Source organism: Mastigoproctus giganteus, chromosome 4 (genome assembly GCF_048544385.1).
Source record: "Mastigoproctus giganteus isolate SK-2022 chromosome 4, ASM4854438v1, whole genome shotgun sequence".
Taxonomy (NCBI): Eukaryota; Metazoa; Arthropoda; class Arachnida; order Uropygi; family Thelyphonidae; genus Mastigoproctus; species Mastigoproctus giganteus.
The window spans coordinates 220,578,862-220,605,419 of NC_143578.1; the positions used below are offsets into that span (position 1 = coordinate 220,578,862).

The window sequence follows — 26,558 nt, forward strand, 5'->3', positions numbered from 1 at the left end:
CAGATTCTGTCAGTACATTGTGATGAAGGAAATCACCTGCGAGAGATAAGACATTCCAGTTAATAACTCAGGAACCAAGCATTTCCGGAACTATGTTGATATAAAATACGTTTGTCTACATATGAGGAACTCATTCCTGAAGTTATGCCGTGTATTTTTGAGACACCCTGTATATTATAATATTTGCAATATATATACAAGAGGGGTTTCCGAAAAGCAAGGTAAAACATTTTTCCTCTCGATGATGTTTAATAATATGAAGTTGAAATTACACACCAAGAAATAAATGAACATCACTACTTCTCCACAAAGTCTCCAGTTTTATTGATGCACTTGTCCCAACGATGGATCAGTTTATCAACACCAGTACTGAAGAAGTCCGTGCCCACAAACAGTAACGAACATCGCACCACGTGATGAACTTCTCATCCATGGTGAAATGCTTTCCTGAAAGGTGTTTTTCAGAGGGTCGAACAAATGAAAGTCTGAAAGCGCTAAGTCTGAGCTGTAGGGGGGATGTGACAGAGTTACCCAACGATTACAGGCAACCACTCACGAGTGGTGTGGGCAGTGTGTGGGGTTGCATTGTCATGCAACAAAACCACAGCGCTTGTCAGGAGTCCTGGTCGTTTGCGTCGAATGTTGGCTTTCAGTTTTTCCAACGTTGAACAGTAAAGCTGTGCACTGACTGTTCCTCCCTTCGGCAAGAAATCCACCAAAACAGAATGCCTTTGCAATCCCAGAACACTGTGGCCATGGCTTTTCAGACACTGGGAACAGTTGAATTTTTTGTGCATTGTGGATGTTTCCAGGTAACGGAGTCTTGTTTGCCCTCTGGGGTAAAGTGATGAACCCATGTTTTGTCTGCTGTGACTATGCAAGCGAGAAAATCTTCTCCTTCGTCGCTGTATCGCAACAGGTTCTCCAGACACATCCCAATGTGTTTTGCTTCGTCCTCCTCTGACAATTGTCAGGGCATCCAGTGGCAGCACACCTTTCGAAAGCCAAGGACATCATGAAGAATTTCAGGTACAGTCGTGCCTGTTTTCAAGAACGATGCCCTTAACAGGTCTATCTGTCCACTGTGTTTCATCTCATTCCCTGTCACCATTATTCAGAAGAAAAAAAAATTTGTTACCTTACTTTTCGGAAACTCCTCGTACATATATTCACAAACTGGAAGTTATTTCTGTTGGGTATACTTAATAATACAATTATTATACTTTTAATGTTCTTTTTTGAACATACATGAAATTTAAAAGAAAATATGTAAAAAATTAACATATTTAAATATAAAAACAAACAAATATACAATTATAATCGAGATGATTGGTTTTGATAGGAGCACAAAATTTTTTTAATGAGGATAGCCTCACTCTCAGCTCTTCTCTACCAACTTAACATTAGCATTAGTAGAGGCATATGATGCAAGAAAGCAAGCTTATTCAGCATCAGCCAAAAAAAAAAAAAAAACCCCTCTCTCCCATTTCACCCCTCCGTTCGTTCGAAATACCTGTCCAGTTGAGATTTAAATTTGTTTAGGCTATCAACTTCAACAACAAGTGATGGAAGTCGGTTCCACCAACCAACCACCCGCTGGCCAAAGGCAAATTTCCGCACATCTATCCGACATCCGTCCTTCCTCAATTTGAATTTATGCCCTCTGAGGTGATTATTCTGAGAAAGATGAAGAATCCCATTGGCATTGAGCATGCTCAAACCATTCAAAGCCTTATACACCTCTATCAGATCACCTCGCCGGTGCCTAGTCTCCAGACTCTAATTTGCAAAACTTAAGCCTTTCTTCGTAAGGGCAACCCTTTGTTCCATTTACTAATCTTGTTGCCCTTCTCTGTACCCGTTCCAGCAGCTCTACATCCTTCTTGAAATGAGGCCTCCAGACCTGTATACAGTACTCAAGATGTGGCCTAACCATTGCCTTATACAAGGGAATAATCACCTCCTTATCCCTGCTAGAAAAATTCCTGTATATCATTGACAAGACACCATGAGCTACTCTTGCAGCTCGTCTGCACTGCTCAGAGAACTTCATATCTGCCTGCACAATTACCCCCAGGTCCTTTTCATTCTCCACCACTGTCAGTGTAGTACCGCAGAGTTGATACATTGCTCTGGGGTTACTGTTACCCATATGTAGTACTTTACATTTGTCAATGTTAAACTTCATTTGCCACCTCTCAGCCCATCTGTTCAACCTTTCCAGATCCTGTTGCAGCAGCATAGCATCAGTAGTGTCCTTAACGACCCTGCCAACCTTTGTATCATCTGCAAACTTAGACATTAAACTTGATATCCCATCATCAATATCATTCATAAACACCGAAAACAACAATGGACCCAACACTGAACCTTGAGGAACTCCACTAATAACATTAGTCCACGTTGAGCAGTGTCCATTGATTACCACTCTCTGTCTTCTGCCACTCAACCATCCCCTTATCCATAGCAGCAATTTGCCTCCAATGCCACACTGCTCCAATTTGTGCAGCAGTCTTCCATGTGCAACAGTATCAAAAGCCTTTCTAAGATCCAAATATATAATATCAAAGTTATTCCCTGCATCCAGTTCTTTTGTGACTACATCATAGTATCCAATCAAATTGGTCAGGCAAGACCTGCCCTTAACAAAACCATGCTGCGTCTGAGCTATAACTGAATTCTTGTCTAGATGATCCTGCAGTGCTTCTTTAACCAGTGCCTCCATTAATTTACCTGGAACAGAAGTTAAACTAACAGGTCTATAATTACTTGTGTCAGCCTTTGATCCTCCTTTGTGAATTGGGGTTACATTTGCACATCTCCAGTCTATGGGTACCTCCCCTGAGTCCAAAGAAGCTCTCATAATTATGGCTAGGGGTTTGCATACTTCCTTTGCTGCCTCCTTTAATATAACTGGATAGATCCCATCCACCCCAGGTGCCTTTTTTATGTTTATCCTCAACAATCTCCTCCACTTTCCTCTCAGTTATTACAAAATCATCCAGCTCACTGCCAATGTTTACTTTACCTACATTATTCTCCTTCCTGAATAACTCCTCATGCGTGAATGTAGATGCAAAATACTCGTTTAGATTGTTAGCCACCTGAGCAGGATCCTCAACTGTTGAACCATCAATATCCAGTGGACCAATCTGATTCATCCCTTTCCTTCTCGAGTTCAAGTATGTAAAGAACTCCTTTCTGTTTTTCTTTGCATCCTTTGCCAAGGATTTTTCGTAGTCTGCTTTTGCCTGCCTAATCTCTTTTGTGACTTGGTTACAGACCAACTTATATCTATCATAGGCTTCCATGTCACCCATTAATTTGTATGTATCCCATGCATTTTTCTTCTCTGCCACATGTCTCATTAGTCCATCTGACAACCATTTAGGCCTAAACCTTGAACAATATTTCTTAGTTGGTATGTAAAGCCTGGTAGCCACCAAGATTAGTTCCTTGAATGCTTCCCATTTTGAGTTTGCTGTTGGTAACATCATCAGTTGGTCCCACTGTATAGAATTTAAATACTGTCTCAGACCATCATAGTCGCCTTTACGAAAACAAAAAGCCTTCCCTTTACCTCTGATGGTAGTTACCTCCTTGAGTAAATCCCACTTCAACACACTGTGATCACTGCCACCTAGTGGTTCATTTATCTGCAGGTTCTTAATGCATGAAGAATCACTACTGATAATCAGATCAAGAGTATTGCTCCCTCTTGTTGCCTCACGAACATGCTGATGTAGAAAACAATCATCCAATAAATCCACAAAAGCCTTGCTAGTGTGCGAGTGACCAATCCACAAATTCCAGTCAATATCTGGGAAATTAAAATCCCCCATTATAAGACTCTCTGATTTACTGGCCCACTCTATTTCCCTGTACAATATATTATTATACTCATCAGAGTCATTAGGCCTATAGCACACTCCTACTCTCAATTTTGATTTCCCTATGCTTATGTCACACCAAACTGACTCGACACTGCCCTGTCCATCGATGTCAACTGGCTTCACTTCCTTTGACTTTATGTGTTTCTTAATTAATAGCATAACCCCTCCTTCCCTCCTGTCCTGTCTATCCTTTCTATATACATTGTATTCCCCAAATTCCAGTTCCGCATTACTTATATCTGTGTGACACCACGTCTCTGATATCCCAACAATATCTGCCTTTGATGTTTTGAGCAATACCTCAAATTCATCAAATTTATTTACCAAACTCCTAGCATTGGTGTACACGCAGGTATACATGCACCTGTTTCTATTCTTAGCTACCCTAACACAACCCATGTGTTTACTTGTAACGCAATGACTACCAGCAGTCTCTGAAATATCCTGCATCTTGTTTTTCAGACTTCTGCTCATTTGAATAGAAGCAGTGCAAGAATCACTTCCACCTCTGCCAGTGGCTACTGTTAATCTATTAGTCCTTGTATCCCCCCCAACTAGCAGTTTTCCGACCCACCTAACACTGCCTCGACAGCATCAGCAAAAATTCTTGCACCCTTTCTATTTAAGTGTATCCCATCCCTGTAGAAGCAATCTCTCCTGTTAACAAGTACAGTCCAGGCTGAAAAAAATTCTACCCCTTGAGCCTTGCACAATCCCTCCAGGGCCGAATTGATCGACAAGGCTCTCATCATATACTCCCTCCTATCGTATCTGGGCAGAATTGCAGACACTTTCAAGTTCAACCCTAATTCACGGCTTTTTTTCAACAGTGACCTGTACTTGCTAAGTAATTCCGCCGGTCTCCTACTCTTAATATCATTAGTGCCAACGTGTACAACTATATCACCTTTTGTGCCCTTAAAAGATGATATCCGCTCTACAACGTCATCAACCTTTGCCCCTGGCAGACATACCCTGGTCCTATTCCACCTATCCTTTTTACAAAGCATGTTCCCCGTTTCCCTGACAATAGAGTCACCAACAACTACTAGTTCCTGTGGGACCAGCGCATTCTGCCTAGGGGGCTGCCCCTGTGTTGCCTGATGACCAAGTGCAAGCTCTGGCGTTGATGTGGGCAGCTGAGAGCTTGATGGGCCCCTCAATTTATTTCCTTCGAGGGCATCCACCCTGTCCTTCAAGGTCTCATAAAGGCCCATAACAACGCTGAGTTGTCGCCTGATTTCCTTGCACTCCTTACATCGTGCACACACAAAGACATCCCCCTTGGCAGTATCATGTCCCGTACCCGACTGCTCCGCAAACATCAAGCAAACAGTGCATTTTAATAGACTGTGATTCAGAGGGCAACTGCCCCCCCTCAGTTCTCCCCTGAACCACAGCACTCCCATTAGCTTGAGCTTTTTGCTTTGCTGCTCTGGTCAGAGTCATGATTCCAATTTAATTCAATAAAATTTAAAACAAAAATTAAATCCTTAAGTTATATCCCAAAACAGTTATGTTACATATATATATATATATATATATATATATATATATTTTTTTTTTTTTCGGTATCTAGTGTTCCCTTTATACAACTTCCGTATCACGTGTACCACTATAGTTATGTATTAATTATTTGTTACGATTAAGTCGTTATATATTATTTATAGAGTTAAAAATACAATTTAATTGACAATAAAGTTTATCAAGATTAATAGATTTACTGATTAATTGACAGTATTATATTATGCAGTATACTACACCAAGCTTATGCTATCGTGTAAAAATGGCGGGAATTCACGAACGGTATTTCTACGGACTCGTAAGTATTGATTAGCTTCGAAATCTCGCTACCTCAATTTAGAATAAACTAAGGATCCTGACTAGGTCTATAATCTACTTATAGAAGATAATTTGATATAACAATTGGTTAATAAATCGACTAAATTTGGTTAAAAGACCTCTCGTTCAATTTGTGACACGTGGATTTGATACCGTTACCGATACTAAGTAATATCTACGAAATATCTGTCTAAGTTAAACTTTAAACTAAGTATCGTAACTAGGAATATAAAGCTACTCTAGAAAATAAGTTAATATGACAATTTAAACTAATAAAGCAGAAAATAAATCAGGAAAAACTTCTCTGTTTGAAGAGCTTTAAGGAGCAATGTCTGCACAGGCCAACCTCGCACCCTCTCTCTCTCTCTCTATTTAATCTCATTTAAAGTGGTAAACCCTGTTTCGCACTAGTAGGAAGTGGAAAATGGCAATAAAATTGTAATGGCCTTTTTGAAATTCGTGGATATTCACTTTGAATTTTGCTAATATTAACGTTGTTAAAGTGAATTTCCAGCGACTGGTCACTATGGATTCCAGTCTTTTCTTCCTTCTAATGTCGGAAGGTTTCTTGTTGTAAATGGGTCTCTTACCCACAAATATTTTTTTGGTATCAAGGGATGGAAAGTATTGGACAACTTTTGTCTTTAACAGTTATAATGTTTCACTTAATACATTAATTATTTTATTATAATTCGTTTTGGCATTCAATGAAAACATTTCTAAATATTTTTCATTTACCTATTTTTTTCCATGTATTCAACTTTTATTTACAGGTGAAAAACTTTGCAAGCAGAAGTGAGTAAATTTTTCTCTGGGAATTGCATACTGATATTTAATTTATTAAGCTGCAAGAATAAATCTGCTATAAAAGCTAATCTACAGCACCAAATTTCATCACTTAATTAATGACAAAATTAATTTCTCCAGAGAAAAAAAATGTCAGCATTTTGTCACGCAACTCGGGCATACGCACAAGTACATTTCCTTTTAATAGCCATCGAACTCGGTATGCATTATTAAAGAAAAGTGATAAAACTCCAGTTCCACGCATAATTTTACAAAAATATGTATTTTTTGTGGTCTAGTTTTGATATAATTGACCATTTTAACCACTTGATCAAGTTTTAGAACAGTGTGTTGTAATAATATTTGAATTGTGTAGTTTTACTAAGTTTACAAATCCTTTTATTGCTCTGTCATTGAGGAAGCATCATCAGTACAAATGCATACACACAACTTCAAAAATATACAACGTTTTTGTAAATAATTATTCCTTACTTCGAAAATACCTTGGCTGTTGTTCTTTACAACAACAAAAAATATTAATAATTGTGTCGTTTTCGATAAACATGACAAATGCTATTAATTGGGCTTTCCCGCTAATACCTGTAGAATTATCTACTTGCAATGCAAACAGTTGCCCAAAATTATTAATATGTTGAACAACTTGTTCTTCAATATCACCAGCCATTTCTTTTATATGCCTGCTAATTGTACTGTTTGAAAGTGGTACTGTCACTATTTTTTGCCAGCTTCCTATGCCAAAATACTTTTCACAATTGAATTCAGACTTTCTGATCAGGTAAGATTTCTTCCATTGGAGAAGAGACAATCACCAAGTTGTGATCTGAAGTGCCTAAAGGATCTCTCACTTCGACTGTGTACTTAGAAGGGTTGTTTTAAGAAGATTTTAAGCCAGAGAAGATCAAAGAGAGGAGATTCCAAATTGCCAAGTCTCTGACAGGGAATATCAGAACGGACATATGCACAAGTACCACCTTTGAGGCGAAAGGAATCAGAGTGAATAATTTGGGCATCTGAAATGAGCAGTATTTGAATCAACCGATAACTGAGATTCTGTCAGAAAAAGTACATGGGGTTTGACAGACTGCAAGTGGAAATGGATGTCGTTGAGATTAGAATTGAGACCACGTATATTTGTGAAATGAACTAGAAGTGCTTGGGAGGTTTAGATCTTTTCGCAGATAAGCTTGTTCTATTAGTTTGAGATTATACACTAGCTGATCCGGAAGCCTCCTAGAGAGTTAGTTGGTACACCGGTCCGGTGTACTAACTAGCGGCTGGCCTGCAAACACCGTTTTAGAGCTGTATGTAATGTAACAAATATTGGATCTCACCACGATGTTCATCATAACCTCAAGTCATCAATCATACTGCATGATGGAAGAGATAGGGAAGGGTTGACCAGAGCTCTAGAGACTAAACATGGGTTCCACCACTTCAAGTCTCCAATAAGCAAAGTGGTGGTATTGCACCGGTTGATGAGAGTCATCTAGCACCTAGTAAATTTGATGAATTTGATGTGTTGGTAAAAAACAAAGGCAGATATTGTTGGGATATTAGAGATGTAGAGTCACACTGATATAAGGAATGCAGAAATGGAATTTGGGGAGTACAATGTGTAGAGGAAGCAAAGACAGGATAGGAAGGAAGGGTTATGATATTAGTTAAGAAATGCATAAAATCTAGGGAAGTACAATCAGTCAACATGGCTGGACAGTGCAGTGTCGAGTCAGTTTGGTGTGACATAAGTACTGGGAAATCAAAATTGAGTGCAGGAGTGTGTTATAGGCCTAATGACTCTGATGAGTATAATAAACAATGGTACAGGGAAATAGAGGACCAATAAATCAGAGAGTCTTATAATGAGGGATTTTAATTTCCCAGATATTGACTGGAATTTGTGGGTTGGTCACTCACACACTTAGAAGGCTTTTGTGGATTTATTGGATGATTATTTTCTACATCAGCATGTTCGGGAGGCTACTAGAGGGAGTAATATTCTTGATCTGATTATCAGTAGTGATTTTTCATTCATGAAGAATCTGCAGATAAAGGAACCACTAGGTGGCAGTGTGCTTAAGTGGGATTGATGTTACCAACAGCAAATTCAAAATGGGAAGCATTCAAAGAATTAATCACTGAAGCTACTAGGCTTTTCATACCAACTAAGAAATATTGTTCAAGGTTTAGGCCTAAATGGATGTCAGATGAACTAATGACACATATGACAGAGAAGAAAAATCCATGGGACAAATAAATTAATAGGTGACACAGAAGCCTATGTTAAATAGAAGCTGTTTTGTAAACAAGTCACAACGGAGGCTGGCAAAGGCAGATTATGAGAAATCTTTGGCAAAGTATGAAAATAAAAACAGAGTTCTTTACCTATGTAAACTAGAAGGAAGGGGATGAATCAGATTGGTTCCACTGGATATCGATGGTTCAACTGTTGATGATCCTGCTCAGGTAGCTAACAAACTAAATGAGTATTCTGCATCTATAGTCACACACAAGTTATTCAGGGAGGGGAATGCCAGAGATGAATTAAACTCTGGCAGTGAGCTAGACAATTTTGTAATAACTGAGAGCAAAGTGGAGAAAGGCACCTGGGGTGGATGGGATCTATCCAGTTATATTAAAGGAGGCAGCAAAGGAAGTAAGAAAATCCTTAGCCATAATTATGAGAGCTTCCTTAGACTGAAGGGAGGTACCCCATGGACTAGAGATTTGCAAATGTGACCCCAATTCACAAAGGAAGATCAAAGAGCGACAAGTAATTACAGATCTGTCATCTGTTCCAGGGAAATTAGTGGAGGCACTGCAGGATCATCTAAACAAGACTTCAGTTATAGCAGCATTGGTTTGTTAAGAGGAAGTCTTCCCTGACCAATTTGATTGGATATTATGATGTGGTCACAAAGAAATTGTATGTAGAGAATAACTTTGGTATCATATATTTGGATCTTAGAAAGGCTTTTGATACTGTTGCACATGGAAGACTGCTGCACAAATTGGAGTAGTGTGGCATTGGAGGTAAACTGCTGCTTTGGATAAAGGGATGATTGACTGGGAGAAGACAGTGGTAACCAGTAGACACTGCTCTTCGTGACTAATGTTATTAGTGGAGTCAGCGTTGGGTCCATTGTTGTTTTCTGTATTTATTAATAATATTGATGATAGTATATCAGACTTAACGTCCAAGTTTGCAGACGATATGAAGGTTGGTAGGGTTGTTAATGACAGGGTCCTTAGGGGAAGTAACCATGGGCTGGAAATGTGCAAATGTGACCCCAATTCACAAAGGAGGATCAAAGGGAGACACAGGTAATTATAGACCTGTTAGTTTAACTTCTGTTTAAGGGAAATTAATAGAGGCAGTGGTTACAGAAGCTTTGCAGAACCATCTAGAGAAGACTTCAATTACAGCTGGGACAGAGCATGGGTTTGTTAAGGGGAAGTCTTGTCTGACTAATTTGATTGGATACTACGATATAGTCACAAAGGAACTGGATGCAAAGAATAACTTTGATATCATATATTTGGATCTTAGAAAGGCCTTTGATACTGTTGCACAAATTGGAGTAGTGTGGCATTGGAGGCAAATTTCTGCTATGGATAAAGGGATGGTTGAGTGGGAGAAGACAGAGTGTTAATCAATGGACACTGCTCTTCGTGGACTAATGTTATTAGTGGAGTCCCTCAGGGTCCAGTGTTGGGTCCATTCTTGTTTCTGTATTTATAAATGATATTGATGATGGTATATAAGGCTTAATGTCCAAGTTTGAAGACAATACGAAGGTTGGCAGAGTTGTTAATGACAGTACACTGATGCAAGAGAATCTAGAGAAGTTGAGCAGATGGGTGAGAGGTGGCAAATGTAAAGTACTACATATGGGAAGCAGTAATCCCAGTGTAACGTATCAACTCTGTAGTACCACACTGACAGTGGTAGAGAATGAAAAGGACCTGGGTGTAATTGTGTAGGCAGATATGAAGTTTTCTGAGCAGTGCAAACGGTCTGCAAGAGTAGCTCATGGTGAATGATATACAGGAATTTTTCTAGCAGGGATAAGGAAATGATTATCCCCTTGTATAAGGCAATGGTCAGGCCACACCTTGAGTACTGTATACAGGTCTGGAGGCCTCATTTTAAGAAGGATGTAGTGCTGTTGGAATGAATATAGAGAAGGGGAACAAGATTGGTGAACAGAACAAAGGGTTGCTCTTATGAAGAAAGGCTTAAGTTTTGCAAATTACAGTGTCTGGAGACTAGGCACCTGCGAGGTCATCTGATGAGGAGTATAAAGCCTTGAATGGTTTGAACATGCTCAATGCTGATGGGATTCTTTCTCTTGCTCGGAATAATCACCTGAGAGGGCATAAATTCAAATTGAGGAAAGACGGTTGTAGGATAGATGTGCAGAAGTTTGCCTTTAGCCAGCGGGTGGTTGACTGCTGGAACAATCTTCCATCTGTCATTGTAGAAGTTGATAGCTTAAATAGATTCAAGGCAGAACTTGACAAACATTTGGAGCAAGTGGATGGGTGAAATAAGGGGGTTTTTTTTGGTTTTTTTCTGGCTGATGCTATATAAGCTTGCTTTCTTGCTTCATGTGCCCTTACTAATGCTAATGACAGTACGCTGCTGCAGCAGGATCTAAAAAAGTTGAGCAAATGGGCTGCTGATCTTTTAGGCTTAGGTGGCAACTGAAGTTTAACATTAACAAATGTAAGCTACTGCATACAGGAAACAGTAACCCCAGAGTAACGTATCAACTGTGCGGTACTACACTGACTGTGGTAGAAAATTAAAAGAACCTGGGGGTAATTGTGCAGGCAGATATAAAGTTTTCTGAGAAGTGCAGACATTCTGCAAGAGTAGCTCATGGTGTCTTATCAATGATATATAGGAATTTTTCTACCAGGGATAAGGAGGTGATTATCCCCTTGTATAAAGCAATGGTAAGGCCACCCCTTAAGTACTGTATACAGGTCTGGAGGCCTCATTTTAAGGATGCAGAGCTGTTGGAACGAGTAGAGAGAAGGGCAACAAGATTAGTGAATGGAACAAATGGTTGCTCTTACGAAGAAAGGCTTAAGTTTTGCAAATTACTGTGTCTGGAGACTAGGCACCTGTGAGGTGATCTGATTGAGGTGTATAAAGCCTTGAACGGTTTGAGCATGCTCAATGCTCAAATTGAGGAAAGACGGTTGTAGGATAGATGTGCAGAAGTTTGCCTTTAGCCAGTGTGTGGTTGATTGCTGAAACAAACTTCCATCTGTCATTGAAGTCGATAGCTTAAATAGATTCAAGGCAGAACTAGACAAACATTTGGAGCGAGAGGATGGGTGAAATTAGATTTTTTTTTTTTGACTGATGCTATATAAGCTTGCTTTCTTGCATCATGTGCCTTTACTGTTGCTAATGCTAGCGATTACCCTGTTTTCTAATCTCTCTTGGCATAAGCACACCACAAATATTGCTTCCTCTAAATCAAAAAAAATTGAGTTTTTTTTCACTCTCCGAATTACTTTTCTTCTAAATAATGACTGACTCTGGACAAACTTTAAATCCACCTTAACGTGAAATATCATTTCTGCATCTTGGGTTATACACCAAAACCTCTCAAGTTTATAGACTACTTAAGGTTAATTAATGGCCCATCTATTACAAAGTCTCTTCACCTTTTCTCTCTGTTGCATTCATTGTTTTTACTGCTTGCCTTTTCTATAGATATTTCCATGGACACTGTTCTTCTGAATTGGCATCTATAATTCCACTGCTCACTTCCAAACCTGTACAAACTATGTGCCACAAGCAGTCAGCATACATTCACTCTCCAAAGTCATTCTCAGAACAAACTTTTCCTCATTTATCCCTTCTGTTCTTTGGAACACTCATTCACATGTATTTTCCAAAATTAACAATCTACAGAAGTTAAAGTCTGATGTGAATAAGAATTTTCTGTCCTCTCAGCCTTTAATTCATGCATGGTACAAAGTACTATAAGATCCAATACATTTTATGTTTAGGGTGTTCACACACAAAAAAAAAACGATTTTTTTTTTTTTTTTTTTTTTCTCAGATGGGGCAAGTCTTTGTGAGCACTTCCTCAGGGGCAAACAATTTTGTTACAGCTGTACATCCATGTGTCTTCACCAGTAACGATGCAAGTTATGAAAGTATTTCCACCCTTTTCAGCTACTCAATTATTCTCAATGAAAACGCTTAGTTGTCATTTATAGTCACTAAATGATGACCAAACTGACACGTGACACATGTCAAGTCTGGTAAAAATCACATGGCATAATCCAATGGACATTCCCAGTGCATCAGCAATTTCTTGAATGGGTAACTGCTAATCAGAAAAAAATAAAATAAAATGTTCACTCACTTTAGCAAATCTTTTGCCACTGCAAGTCAATCTGAATCATATCTTTGACAAATTCTTGTCTGTTTGAAAAAAATTTCAAAAACTGTTAAATGACAGATTTACTTAAACAAGTATCACAATGTGTTTATTAATATCTGGAGGATTTCCCTGTGTCTCCTCATTCTTTACACAAAACTTCATGTCCGAGCATGCACACACACAATTCCACTATCACATCAATTACAACTGCAAAAGGCCTAAGATATCTAAACTTCAAAATGCACTGCTGATTACTGTCTTGCTGGAATAGAAGGGGACTTGAAATAATGTGTTGATGCCTCTCTTATACTTGCCATCATCTTGGTGCTTTACCTCCACTTCTCGTGTAATGTAATCAAAGCTTGCATATACAGGGATCTTCCTGAACCATGAATTTGCCAAATGAGAATGTGAGATAATCCAGTTTTATATTTGTATACTATAATTTTGAAATTCATACCCTTCCCCCCCCATACACTGATTCAATCCAGTCCTTGGACAAAATAATCCAACAATTATTGTTCCAACTGCCTCAAGTGGAAATGCCAGATTTAGGTCATCTGGGATCTGGTACACATTTTTAGAGGCTATAATAAGGTCACAGGAGTCCTGGACAAATGCTAATTGTGTTGTTCCAAAATCCCTGCAATGTTGGAGCTCTGGCACAAAGCCCTACTGCACCATTAGTAAATTTGCTTTGCAAAGTGCATGGTACAAAGGATTTATGTTCTACCTTCTCAATTGCACACTGGTTGGACCACATTATTATTATTGTTGCTCTTATATTATTTCTCCCTAATTGGGGGATTCCACTCCATGACGGGTACTGCTACCAAGTACACAGGGTGGTTGTTTTATGTCTGGTATTACTGTCGGTCGAGGAAATCTCTGGCTGGTTGTTATGTCTGGTGTTCAGAATTGCGACTTTCTGGAGTTCCTTGTACGTATTCTCTGGGAGACCTATTGCTGCTATGTAGAGTCTTTGGCACCATACCGGGAGTTGACACGATGATTGGGATGGTTGATACTTCTTGCATATGCCACATCTCCTTGACCTCATGTCTCAGGTTCGTGTACTTCCTAATTTCTTCCTCATGGGTTTTCTGGACATTGCTGGTGTTGGACACCGCTATGTCAATCAGGTAGGTAGCCTTTTCCATCTTGTCCACAAGGGTTATGTCCGATCTGTTGTGTGGGATAGTCTTATCCGTTATTATGGCGTGGTCCCAGTACAGCTTGTGGGTTCAGGTCTCTAGTACTGCCTGAGGTTTGTACTTGTAGTATGGTACACTTTCTTTGGTCAACTGGTATTTCCTCACTAGTTTCTGATGTATTATCCTGACTACCTGGTCGTGTCTATGAGTGTACTCAGTCTGGGTGATCACCTTACGCCCCGTGGTGATGTGTTGGATCGTTTCTGAGGCCAGGTGGCATCTGACATTCCGGGCTCCTTTACAATGTATTTTCTATAGTTTCTGGTGTTGATTACCTGGTCTTGGATGTCCAGCATGAATCCTTCAGTCTCGGGGAAGAGCATCCCGCTTGTGAGCCACGCATTGGAAGCAATGTTATCAATGTGATCTTGATGGAGGTCATTGTAGGGTCTGCCATGGAATGTCTTCTTTGCCCATCTTTCTAACTTCGTTTCTTGTGCCATCTGGGTGGGAGAGGGTCCCTCGCTTAGGTTTAGTGGGATATACCACTTATCTATCTTCCTTATGGCCTGGTGGAGTAGCACTGTGTTGCTCTCGAAGTAATCGTTCAGGTTAACTATCACTGTTTTCTGTTGCTGTTATCAGGCCCCTTCCTCCCTCTTTCCGAGCTATTGTTAGTCTCTCCACTGCTGACTTTGGGTGGTGTTGGCAAAACTGTACATCTCCAATTCACAAAGGAAGGGGGGGGGGGGATTCAAAGGCAAAGTGGGTAAATACAGACATGCAAGTCTTATGTTCATTAAGTTCATTACTTATGCTCTATGGGAAGTAATGAAGTCACTGACTAAGGAAAATGCAGGACAATCCAGACAGGAATATAGTTATATGGTTGTTATACATCATGATTTTCCTAAGAGGAAATGTATGCAAAAATGATTTTGATATGACAGCTTTTGCAAGATACTGTTCCACATGAAAGAGTGCCATACAAATTGGAGCAGTGACATTAGGGGCAAGTTACTGCTATAGATAAAGGGTGGTTGGGTGGGAGAAGGCCTCTTGGACTAATGTTATTAGTGAAGTCTCCAAAGATTCAGTGGTGGACCATCATTGTTGTTTACGACATTTATTGATGAAACTGATGAAGACATTAGGCTTAATGTCTAAGTTTTCACATGATACAAAGGTTAGCAGATTATTTAGTGACAATAATCACAGTAAGCAACAAGAACAACAAAAATTAGGCAGATGGGCTGAGACACGGCAATCCAAATTTAAAACTGACAAATGCAAGGTACTGTATATAGGTAGAATAACATACTAATTGTGTATTACTGCACTCATGGTAAAGGAGAACATAATTGCACAGTCAGACATGAACTTCTCAGAGTGTTGCAGATGGGTTGCTAGGCCAACTCATAGGGTTTTGTAAATGATATAAAGAAATTTTATTAGCAGGGATAAGTAGGTGATCATTCTGTTGTTTAAGGTCAGGGTAATGATGCACGATTTCACCTTCCAAGCCTGTACTGCATGTAGGTTCAGAAGTCGGAACGGGTACATCATTACTGAGAGGAGCAAAAGGGGCACTCTTACCAAGAAAACCTCAGTTCTGCAAATTGCAGTGCCTGGAAACTAGGCACCTGAAAGATCTGAGTGAGGTGTTTAAGGCTGTGAATGAATCGAACAAGGTAAATGTTAATGGTATTCTTCCTCTTGCTTAGATAACACGAGGGACATAAATTAAATTAGGGAGGGATGGCCGTAGGCTAGATGTGTGGAAATTTGCTTTCAGTTAGCAGGTAATAGTTCTATATGGCTATTACCTGCTATAGGGCAATATCCAAGCCCTATAATGGCTTGGATATTACACTATATGGCTATTAATAGTAATAGCCATATAGGGTAAAGGCTTTTGCTGCACTGGCCAGGAAAAAAAAAAAAAAACTGAGTAGATAAGAAAATACAAATTATTTGCTACCATCTTTATATAGGCAACAATCCAGTTAACCTTTGAATTTATTCAAACTGTCAGCCTCGGCTACCTGTAAAGGCAACCTGTTCCAGCAATCAATGACTTGCTGGCTAAAATTAAAGCTAGTCTGCACCTCTTGCCTTGTAATTTGAATTTGTCCCCAAGTTCTGAAATTCACCACAAGTGAAAATTCTGCTTTCATTCATTTTACTAACCCCTCTCAGAGCCTTATAAACCTCAATCAGATCACCTCTGAGGTGCCTGGCTGCTAAGCTCTGTAGCCCACAATCAGTTTTTCCTCGTATGGTTGCCCTTTTGCCAATCTCACTATGCGTGTTGCCCGTCATTGCACACTTTCAAGAAGCTCTGTCTCTTTTCAGATGTGCTCTGCATACTTTAACACAGCAATCCACACCTCTACAGAATAATGTTCCATAAATCACTGATATGACACCATGGGCTTTTTGTGGTTGCATGTTCACACTGCTCAGAAAACTTCACATCTGATCGCATTATAACTTGCACATCTCTTTCTTCTACTACTGTTTTAAATTCAACCCCACCAAGTGTATAATTTATTTTGGAGTTGCCATTCCCCAAGTACAAGTCCTTGCATTTTGCTGCATAAAAACATAGCTGCCACTTTTGTAACTATTCTTGGGGCATATTCAAGTCATACAGGAGTGCTGCTTGGTACTGATCATTAACTAATTTACACTGTCTGCAAATTGACATCAAGCCTTCTATCTCACCATCAATGTTGTTTATGAAAATTAGAAAACAACAGTGGTCCATGAACAATCCTTGGGGACCCCACTTCTACCTTTACACCACTCAGAACAATATCCATTAATCACAACCCTCTGCTTTCTGCCTGGCAGCCACCCAGCAATCCATCTCAGAATTTTTCCAGGAATCCCAATATGTACCAACTTATACAGTAAACTATCAAGAGGGATTAAGTAAAATGCCTTTCTAAAATCCGAATAAACTAGCCGAAACTGCTCCCTACATCCAGCTCATGAATAACTGTCAAAATAGCCTAAGTTAGTTAAAACCTGATTTTCCCTTAATAAAAACCATATTGAGTGTTATTCAGAATGCCACATCTATCTAAGTGTCCCTGAATTGCACTCTTAATCAATGCCCCTAAGATTTTCCCTACAAATGGTCTGTAGTTAAGACTTCATTTTTGGAAGCACCTTTATGTATTGGTGACATGTTAGCACTTTTCCAATACAAAGGAGTCTCTCCCGAATCCAAAGACAACCTTATAATTCACTTCAAGGGCTCAATACGCTCCCTGGCAGTGACCCCCAAAATTACTGGATAAAAAAAAAGCAAACTGCAGCCATTATCAACCCACTACAGGATGAAAGCCTCCTCAACAATTCATTCTAAGGGACATGGACCATAATCTACCATGCTGGTCCAGTGCAGGTTGGCAGATCGACCGTATTTAGCAGTCAGGGGCTTGAACCCTGGTCTACTCAAAGAGCGTGTGCCACTGCACTTCCGCTCCTGACCACACGGGTACGGAGGCTGGGTATATGCCATCAACTACAAGACCGTTACTTGCCTTTCTGCTTGAAAGTTTTTCTGGAGGTGTGCAAATGTATCACTAATTCAGAAAGGGGGTGAAAAAGGTGACAAAAGTAACTATAGATCTGTTAGTTTAACTTGTGTTCCGAGGAAAATAATAGTCACTGGTTAGAGAAGAATTGCAAGATCGTCTAGACAAGACTACAGTAATAGTTAAGACACAGCATGGGTTTGTTAAAGGGAGGTCTTGTCTGACCAATTTCATTAAATACTATGATGTGGTCACAAAGGAACTGAATGTCAAAAATAATTTTGATATCTTATACAGTCGATTCCGGCTATTTGGTACACATTGGGACTGGTGCATTTTGGCCCGATTAAGTGGCTGCCCCAATTATCCGAAGTTTCATGTAAAAAAAGTTAAAAATTTTTAACTTTTTTCCAGTTGCCACTGTATCATCCACCAACAAGTGTTAACCAACGAAAGATTAAATACTAAAAGTTTTATGGACATCGCTTTCGAAATCATGAATTCCATCAGAGGACAATCTCTTCAAAGGAGACTTTTCAAAATGCAACTCGATGAAAAAGAAGAACCAGATCTGATATTACACACAGATGTGAGGTGGTTGAGTTGGAGTAAGTTTCTACAGAAATATAGAAATTTGGTGAATGAAATTAAAATTTGTTAATCAAAGGGGAGATGATTATCAGCAGCTACAAGACAGTGGTTGTGTGATCTGGCTTTTTTTTGGCAGATTTTAGCAGTAAATTAAGTGATCTGAATTTGGAATTACACGTAAAAAATAAAAATGTGGGTGACATGATTAGTAGTATTTTTGCACATAAATATCAATTTTTGGTAATGACTAAGGATCTCAAAGAAATAAAAAAAAATTGTATCATTGCAAAAATATCCTGTTTTTGAATTTAATAGTGAGAAATATGTTTCCGAAATTGAGAATGTGGGCGATTTGAAACTAGAATCAATGATTTTAAAACAATTGAAGGCATCGTTCAATGTATTTCTTATCCATTTAATGTCCACTTAGATACGAAACAAATTGCAGGGAGGGGAAAAAAAAAAAAAAAAAACACGCTGCGTTTTCCCACATGGAGAAAATATTACTTGCAAATGAAATTATTACACTGCGAAACGATATCTTCCTAAAAGCCAGATCATCCGAAGAAGACTTTTGGAAATCTTTGCCGAGAAAAGTACCCAAATATAAAAAAAAAAAAAAAAAAAAAAAAAAAATGTAGTGAACTTTTAAATTCCTGTTTTAGTTCCACATGTGTGAATTGGCCTTTTCGTATTTGAAACAGACTCACTGTGCTCTTACGGACTTGCATACAGAAGATTCTTTACGGTTGGACTTATCACAGTATATCCCTGATCACAGCATATCCGTGTTAGTAGTAATAACTACTAACATTAACTGACTAATAGTTAACTGAAACCATACTGGTTAATTTTAGTAGTATTAACTACTAACAACTAAAAGCAAATTGGAGTATTCACTGAATTGTTAACAGTAATTAGTAATAATAGTTAATATTTTAAAGATTATTAATTAAATTACTATAATATTAATTAATATTTTTGGGTTAAATTTGAAGTGTCTGCAATTCTGCCCAGACATGATCGAAGGGAGTATATGATGAGAGCCTTGTCAATCAATTCGGCCCTGGAGAGATTGTGCAAGGCTCGTAGGGTAGAATTTTTCTCAACATGGTCTATTTGCTGATGCTATCGAGGCAGTAGCCACAGGCAGAGGTGAAAGTGGTTCTTGCACTGCTTCTATTGGAATGAGCAGCAGCCTGCAAAGCAAGGTACTGGTATTTCAAGGGCTGCTGGGAGTCATCATGGAGCAAGAAAATACATGGGTTGTGTTAGGGTTACTAAGAGTAAGAATAGGTGTATGCATACCTGCATGTACACCAATGCTAGGAGTACAGTAAATAAATTTGATGAATTTGAACTGCTGGTAAAGACATCAAAAGTAGATATTGTTGGGATATCAGAAACATGGGGGTTTCTGCCACACAGATATAAGCAATGCAGAAATGGAATTTTGGGAGTACAATGTGTACAGAAAGGAGGGGTTATGCTGTTAGTTAAGAAACAAAATCTAAGGAAATTCATCCAAATTGACATTGGTGGACAATGCAATGTTGAGTCTGTTTGGTGTGACATAAGCACTGGGAAAGGAAAAATGAGAGTAGGCGTGTGTTATAGGACTAATGAATCTGAAGAGTATAATGAGGAATTGTGAAGAGAAAGAGTGGGCCAGTAAATCAAATTGTGTTATAATGGGGGATTTTAACTTTCCAGATTTTGACTAGAACTTGTGGGTTGGTCCCTCACACGCTAGCAAGACTTTTGTAGATTTATTGGATGACTGTTTTCTTCAGTAACATGTCCGAGAGACAACCAGAGGGGTTAATACTCTTGATCTAGTTATCAGCAGTAATTCTTCATGCGTTAAGAATCTGCAGATAAAGGAACCACTAGGTGGCAATGATCACAATGTACTGATGTGAGATTTACTTAAAGATATAACTACCATCAGGGGTAAAGGGAAAGGCTTTTGCTTTTGTAAAAGTGACTACAGCGGTCTCAGAGTGTTTTTAAATTTCATACAATGGGATCAACTGATGATGTTACGAATGGTGAATTCTAAATAGGAGGCCTTCGGGGACATAATCTTGGAAGGTACTAGGCTTTTCATACCAACTAACAAATACCGTTCAAGGTTTAGGCCTAAATGGTTATCAGATGAATTAATGCAGCTCTTGACAGAGAAGGAAAATGCATGGGATGCTTATAAATTATCAGACGACACAGAAGCCTATGACAGATATAAGCTAGTCTGTAATCAAGTAACAAAGGAGATTAGGCAAGCAAGGGCAGATTACAAGAAATCTTTGGCAAAAGATGCAAAGAAAAGCAGCAAAGATTCTTTATTTAAACTCTAGAAGGAAAGGGATGAATCAGATTGGTCCACTTAACATAGAGGTTTGACTATTAATGATCATGCTCAGGTAGCTGATAAAAGGAATGAGTATTTTGCATCTACATTCAACACGCGAGGAGTTATTCAAGGAAGGGAATGCCAGAAGTTTTTAAAATTAACAGATGGTTAAGTGTAATGTTAAGTGTTACAAAACAGATGGTTTTGTAATGAATGAGAGCAAAGAGAAGGAGATTTTGTTGAAGTTAAACCTAAGGAAGGCACCTGGGGTGGATGGGATCTATCCAGTTACATTACAGGAAACAGCAATGGAAGTAAGCAAACCCACAGCCATAATTAAGAAAGCTACCTTGGACTCTGGGGAAGTCCACACGGCCTGGAGATGTGAAAATGCATCCCCAATTCACAAAGGGTGATACGAGTAATTACACAACAGTTAGTTTGACTTCTGTTGCAGGGAAAATAATGGAGTCACTAGTTAATGAGGCAATGCAGGATCATCTAGACAAAACTACAGTAATAGTTCAAACACAGGATCAATTTGTTAAGGTGAAGTCTTGTCTGAACAAATTTGATTGGATATTACGATGTAGTCACAAAGGAATTGGATGCAAAGAATAATTCTGATATCACATACTTGGATTTTAGGAAAGCTTTTAATACCATGGCACGTGGAAGACTACTGTCTTTCTTTGTCTTTGGTCCTTAGCTGGCAGCTGGGGGAGGCGGTTGGCCACGCAACCAGTATGCTGCTGTAGGTGCCGCAGGGTTTCGGACTTGCTCTGTGATGTTCTTCCATACCTTACGATCCATGGCTTCAGTCCTGGCCTGGTTAAGGTCGAGACGTCGGCTCTTCAAGTCATCTTCCACTTGCTTGGCCCACGTTTTTCTAGGCGCGGTCCGTTGGATGCTCCATTGGGTGGGTCGTTGTCTCCAAAGGAGTGTGGATGGTATTCTGTTCGTGCCCATTCTACATACGTGGCCAAACCATCTGAGCCTTCGCTTCTGGATTTGGTCGGCAATGGTTGGTTGCTGTTGGCATCTGGCGCGGATGGTATCATTAGTGATGCGGTCGCGAAGAGAGATGCCCAAGATCTGCCGCAGGCATCGCATTTGGAATACCTCAAGTTTGTTCAAATCTAACTTGAGACAAATCCATGTTTCCGATCCGTAAAGAAGTATGGGCAGGATCAAAGTCCGGAAGAGTCGGATTTTAGTCTTTGTGGAAATGTTGGTCCTCTTCCATAGACACCATTTGAGCGAGGCGAACGCAGTGGCCGCCTGTCCAATTCTGCTGTGGATTTCCATGGTGGATGCAACTTTCTTCTCCTGGACCAGCGACCCAAGGTATTTAAAGTCCTGCACTTGCTCGATCTGGACGCCTTCGAGATAGATGGTGGCTTGCGACCCATCTGTTGTCAGGGCCTTTGTCTTACCAGCATTGATCTTCAAACCGTATGGCCGGGCAATGCGGGCAATGTCGTAGAGGATGTCCGTGGCTTCAGCGTCGTTACCGGCAAGGATAGCACTATCATCAGCAAACATCAGGTCAGTCACATAGTGATCCTTGTCATATTGTAAGACTACTGTACAAATTGGAGCAGTATGGCATTAAGGACAAGTTGCTACAATGGATAAAAGGATGGTTGAATGGGAGAAGACAGTGGTTATCAATGAATACTGCTCTTCATGGACTACCTTGGTTCAGTGTTGGGCCCATCATTCTTTTTGGTATTTATCAATGATATTAATGAAGATATATCAGAGTCAATGTCTAAGTTTGCAGATGATACAAAGGTTGGCAGGGTGCTAATGACAGTAATGATAGTACACTACTGCAACAGGATCTGGGAAAGTTGAGCAAATGGGCTGAGAGGTGGCAATTGAAGTTTAACATTGACAAATGTAAAGTACTGCATATGGGTAGCAATAACCCCAGATTACCATATCAACTGGGTGATGCTACACTCAAGGTAGTGGAGAACGAAAAGGATCTAGGGTAATTGTGCAGTCAGATATGAAGTTTTCTGAACAGTGCAAAAAAGGCTGCAAGAGTAGCTCATGGTGTCTTGTCAGTGATATACAGGAATTTTGCTAACATGATAAGGGGATGATTGTCCCTTTGTATACGGCAAAGGTCAGGCCACACCTTGAGTACTGTATACATGCCTGGAGGCCTCATTTTAGGAAATGATGTAGAGCTGCTGGAACGAGTACAGAGAAAGGCAACGAGATTGGCAAGTGACAAAAGGTTGGTGTTACCAAGAAAGGCTTAAGTTCTGTAAACTGCAGCTTTTGGAGGCCAGGCACCTGCAAGATGATCTAATTGAGGTGTATAAGGCCTTGAATGGACTGAGCAAGCTTAATGCTAATGGGATTCTTCCTCTTGTTCTGATTACTCACCTGAGAGGGCATAAATTCAAATTGGGAAAAGACAATATAGAATAAATGTGTGGAAATTTTCCTTTAGGCTGGGCATGGTTGGTAGTTGGAACAAAAATCCATCTGTCATAGTGGAAGTCAGCAACTTAAAAAATTCAAACCAGAACTAAACAAACATTTGGAGTGAATGGATGGGTGAAATGGCAAGGTGTTTTTTTTTTTTTTTTTTTTTTTGGCTGATGCTATATATGTCCTCTCAGGTTCTTAATCTGAGCAAGCGGAAGTATCCAGTCAGCACTGAGCTTGCTCAAACCATTCAAGGCCTTATACACCTCAATTAGATCACCTCACAGGTGCGTAGTCTCCAGATGCTGCAACTTGCAGAACTGAAGCGCACCCTTTGTTCCCTTCACCAGTCTCCTTTGTTACTCTCACCAATCTTGTTGCCCTTCTCTGTTCTCTTTCTAGCAACTCTATATCTTTCCTAAAATGAGGTCTCCAGACCTGTATGTAGTATTCAAGATGTGACCTGACCATTGCTTATACAAAGGAATAATCACCTCCTTGTCTCTGCTAGCAAAATTTCTATATATCGTTGACAAAACTCCATGATCTGCTCTGGCAACCCATCTGCACTGCTCAGAGAACTTCATATCTGACTGCACAATTACCCTCAGGTCTTTTTCATTCTCAAATGGAGACTTTTCCACCATCTTTCAGAAGCTTATAGCACTAGCCACATGTGAATATTTCTGTATGAAACTTTTCTTTACTATCTTTTACTTTATTTTCTAGTTATAAGCATTATGGCTGCTTTACAAGTAAATTATATAATCATAGTTGAAGCACGTAGTATTAGTAGTGACAAATGATGTAAGAAAGCAAGCTTATAAAGCATCAGCTACAAAAAAACCCCACATTACCTATCCATCCTCTCTAACAACTTAAATATTTCCTCCTTAAATTTATTCAAACCCACTTCCACAGCACCAAATGTAAGTTTCATCCAAAAAAAGCTTACCTTTCAAAAACACATTATTTTCCTTTTTCCTCTTTTCTAATTACATTACTAAAACAACAGTTCAAATGAAATCAGTAATAGTACACCGACACAGAACCTTCTCTAGCAAAATCCAAAATGAAATTTAAACTATGCTAGTAGCACAGTTTAGTATTTCTCTGCTCAAGAAATAACATCTCCATGGCTTGATGTCTCACCCCCTCCCATAAGCAACCCTTGTGGGAAGCAGTAAGCATCACTGATAAAAACATTTTATTTCCATAAGCCATTTTCTAAAATATCTAAAAGGAACAATGGACAAATACAATAAGATAAAGTATGAAAGGCAAATAATGAATAAGGTTTGCAATTACAGCTTTATTATTATTATTTTTTTCTTTTTTGCATCATCATCATTCTGCTAATACTAATATTGGGAATTACTCAATAACATGATGGTGATGAACAGTTGATTTCTGTCAGAATAAAATTCCCATATTTTGAATTGTGCTGTGGTGAAAAATACTCTAACAAATAATCAATTCATGATTTTACTGAATAAAATTCTGCCTTGGCCAGGGTTACATCCACAGGTGCAGCTGCTGTGTTTCTACCACAAAGAGATTCAATCAAAATGAAAAAATAAAATGAAATGTAATTTTCTATGGCCAAAGAAGCTGCTCTAACCCCTCAGACCCTAACAAACAAAAATCTGGTGATCCTCACTGGGAATAGGCAAATCATGAGCTTGGGCCATGGTGGAACATTTCTTTATTGACTCCCCTAATGTAACTAACATTTTTCTATTTTCATTTGGTCCTCTCTGGGATAAGGGCCCTAGTGCAGCTGCAACACTTGATGATACCTACTACTACTAGCTTTGAGTACCAAATACTTTTAATTTCTTTCTATTCCTTAAAATTAATTTCGATTTGTATTATAAACATTGAAGTTACATCTCAATATTTACCTTATAAGCACATATATGCGAAATGCTTTTTAATACTAATCTGTATAATGTGCAAATTGCATATATTTTATAAACAATAATTCACAGAATCTACTGTAATAACAAAACTAAAACTAAGTAAAGATTTCAAGAACAGCTTAACTTTGATTGCTCATATTTTACAGAACACTGCTCGTATTTGTTCTCTTACGCAAAATCGAAAGTTAACCAAAATATAAAGAGGAATTTTTATAGCATTTTTGTGAAATACTAGTATAGAAATTACCATATAATTACAGCCACTCTCGAGAAATACACAGACACTCGAAAAACATAAAACACATACCAATAAACACAACACAAATTCCACTGTTATACTCAATAACCCAAAGCGCCGCTAACGGAAACAATATGAACAGTAGTTGATTAAATATTCAATATAAAAATCAAGGTTCAAAATAAAAATCCATCATGAAATATCAAAATGGAAAAATAAAATAATAATAAAAATAAAACATATATATATATATTAACCACAGGGGCTCACATATGGACACCCAGGGTCCACAGCTGGATATCATTATTCTTCGTTTTCTTGGTGACTCCGTTCTGCTTCTCTCTCTCAGGATAACTCAAATTTTTTTTTTTTTTTTGGCTGATGCAGCATAAGGCTCAGGCTTCCTTGCACCATACGGCTAATAATAATAATAATAATAATATATCAGTATATCTCCCCCGATGGTATTCTCCACCTTGTCGCGTACGGGGGGCTTGCGTGTCCCAATGACCAGGAGAGCTAAGTCGGCGGTAGCTTAGCTACTGATAGGGTCTCCCAAGCCGGACAGGTCAAAGGGTAGGGGTCAGACTAAGAGAGATACCCCGGCCCTCCAGGTTGGGGGTTACTGCAAAGCGCTAGCTCCTCGTTCAGTGTAAAAAATACACAAATACTAAACGACCTACAAGTGAAAATGAAATGGACTGCACTTTCGGAAACGACTTGGCAAACGGAAAAGGACTACCATTTTGGGATGCTGGAATATTCAAGGCCTTTCAACTAAAAGAAACTTTCTTTCGGATGAACTGCAAAAATTCAAGTTAGACATCGTCGTGTTATCAGAGACAAAGAAAAAGGGATGTGGAGAGGAAATAATGGGAGAATACTACCATTTTTGGAGTGGAGTTGATAAGAGTGAAAGAGCAGGAGTTTCTATTGCTGTTAAAAAGAAATGGAGACACAACATCAAAAACTGGCAATTTATTAATGAAAGAATGATCTCATTGGAACTGAAAATATACCGGAGAGAAATATGTATTTTGGGAATATATACCCCGACTAATGACACCGCCGATACCTTGAAGGATGAATTTTGGGAGGATCTGAAAGAACTAATAGAAAAAATTCCTAAGAACAAAGAGATGTTTCTAATGGGAGATTTCAATGCAAGAGTAGGAACTGAACAAAATAGCAAAGTTATTGAAAGATTTGGAGAGAAAGAGAGGAATGACAACGGAGATAGACTATGCAATCCTTGTGAACAGTTGAACTTGAGAATAAACAACACATTTTTCCAACACAAGGATATCCATAAATATACTTGGTCAGAGGGGACAAGACAAATTAGATCAGTT

General features: G+C 39.0%; 1 protein-coding gene across 2 annotated transcripts in view; it reads right to left on the reverse strand.

Moving 5' to 3' along the window:
- LOC150087421 (putative ATP-dependent RNA helicase DDX43) overlaps positions 1-25,353 on the reverse strand; it is a 246,754-nt gene extending 221,401 nt beyond the window's left edge. The window contains exon 1 of one of the 2 annotated variants that reach the window (XM_090372060.1): positions 25,276-25,353. The gene's annotated coding sequence lies outside the window, so the exon portion shown is untranslated. Of the gene's footprint in view, positions 1-25,215 lie in introns of both variants that reach the window. The other variant, XM_090372059.1, reaches the window with a different exon arrangement.
- Positions 25,354-26,558: the final 1,205 nt, after the last annotated feature.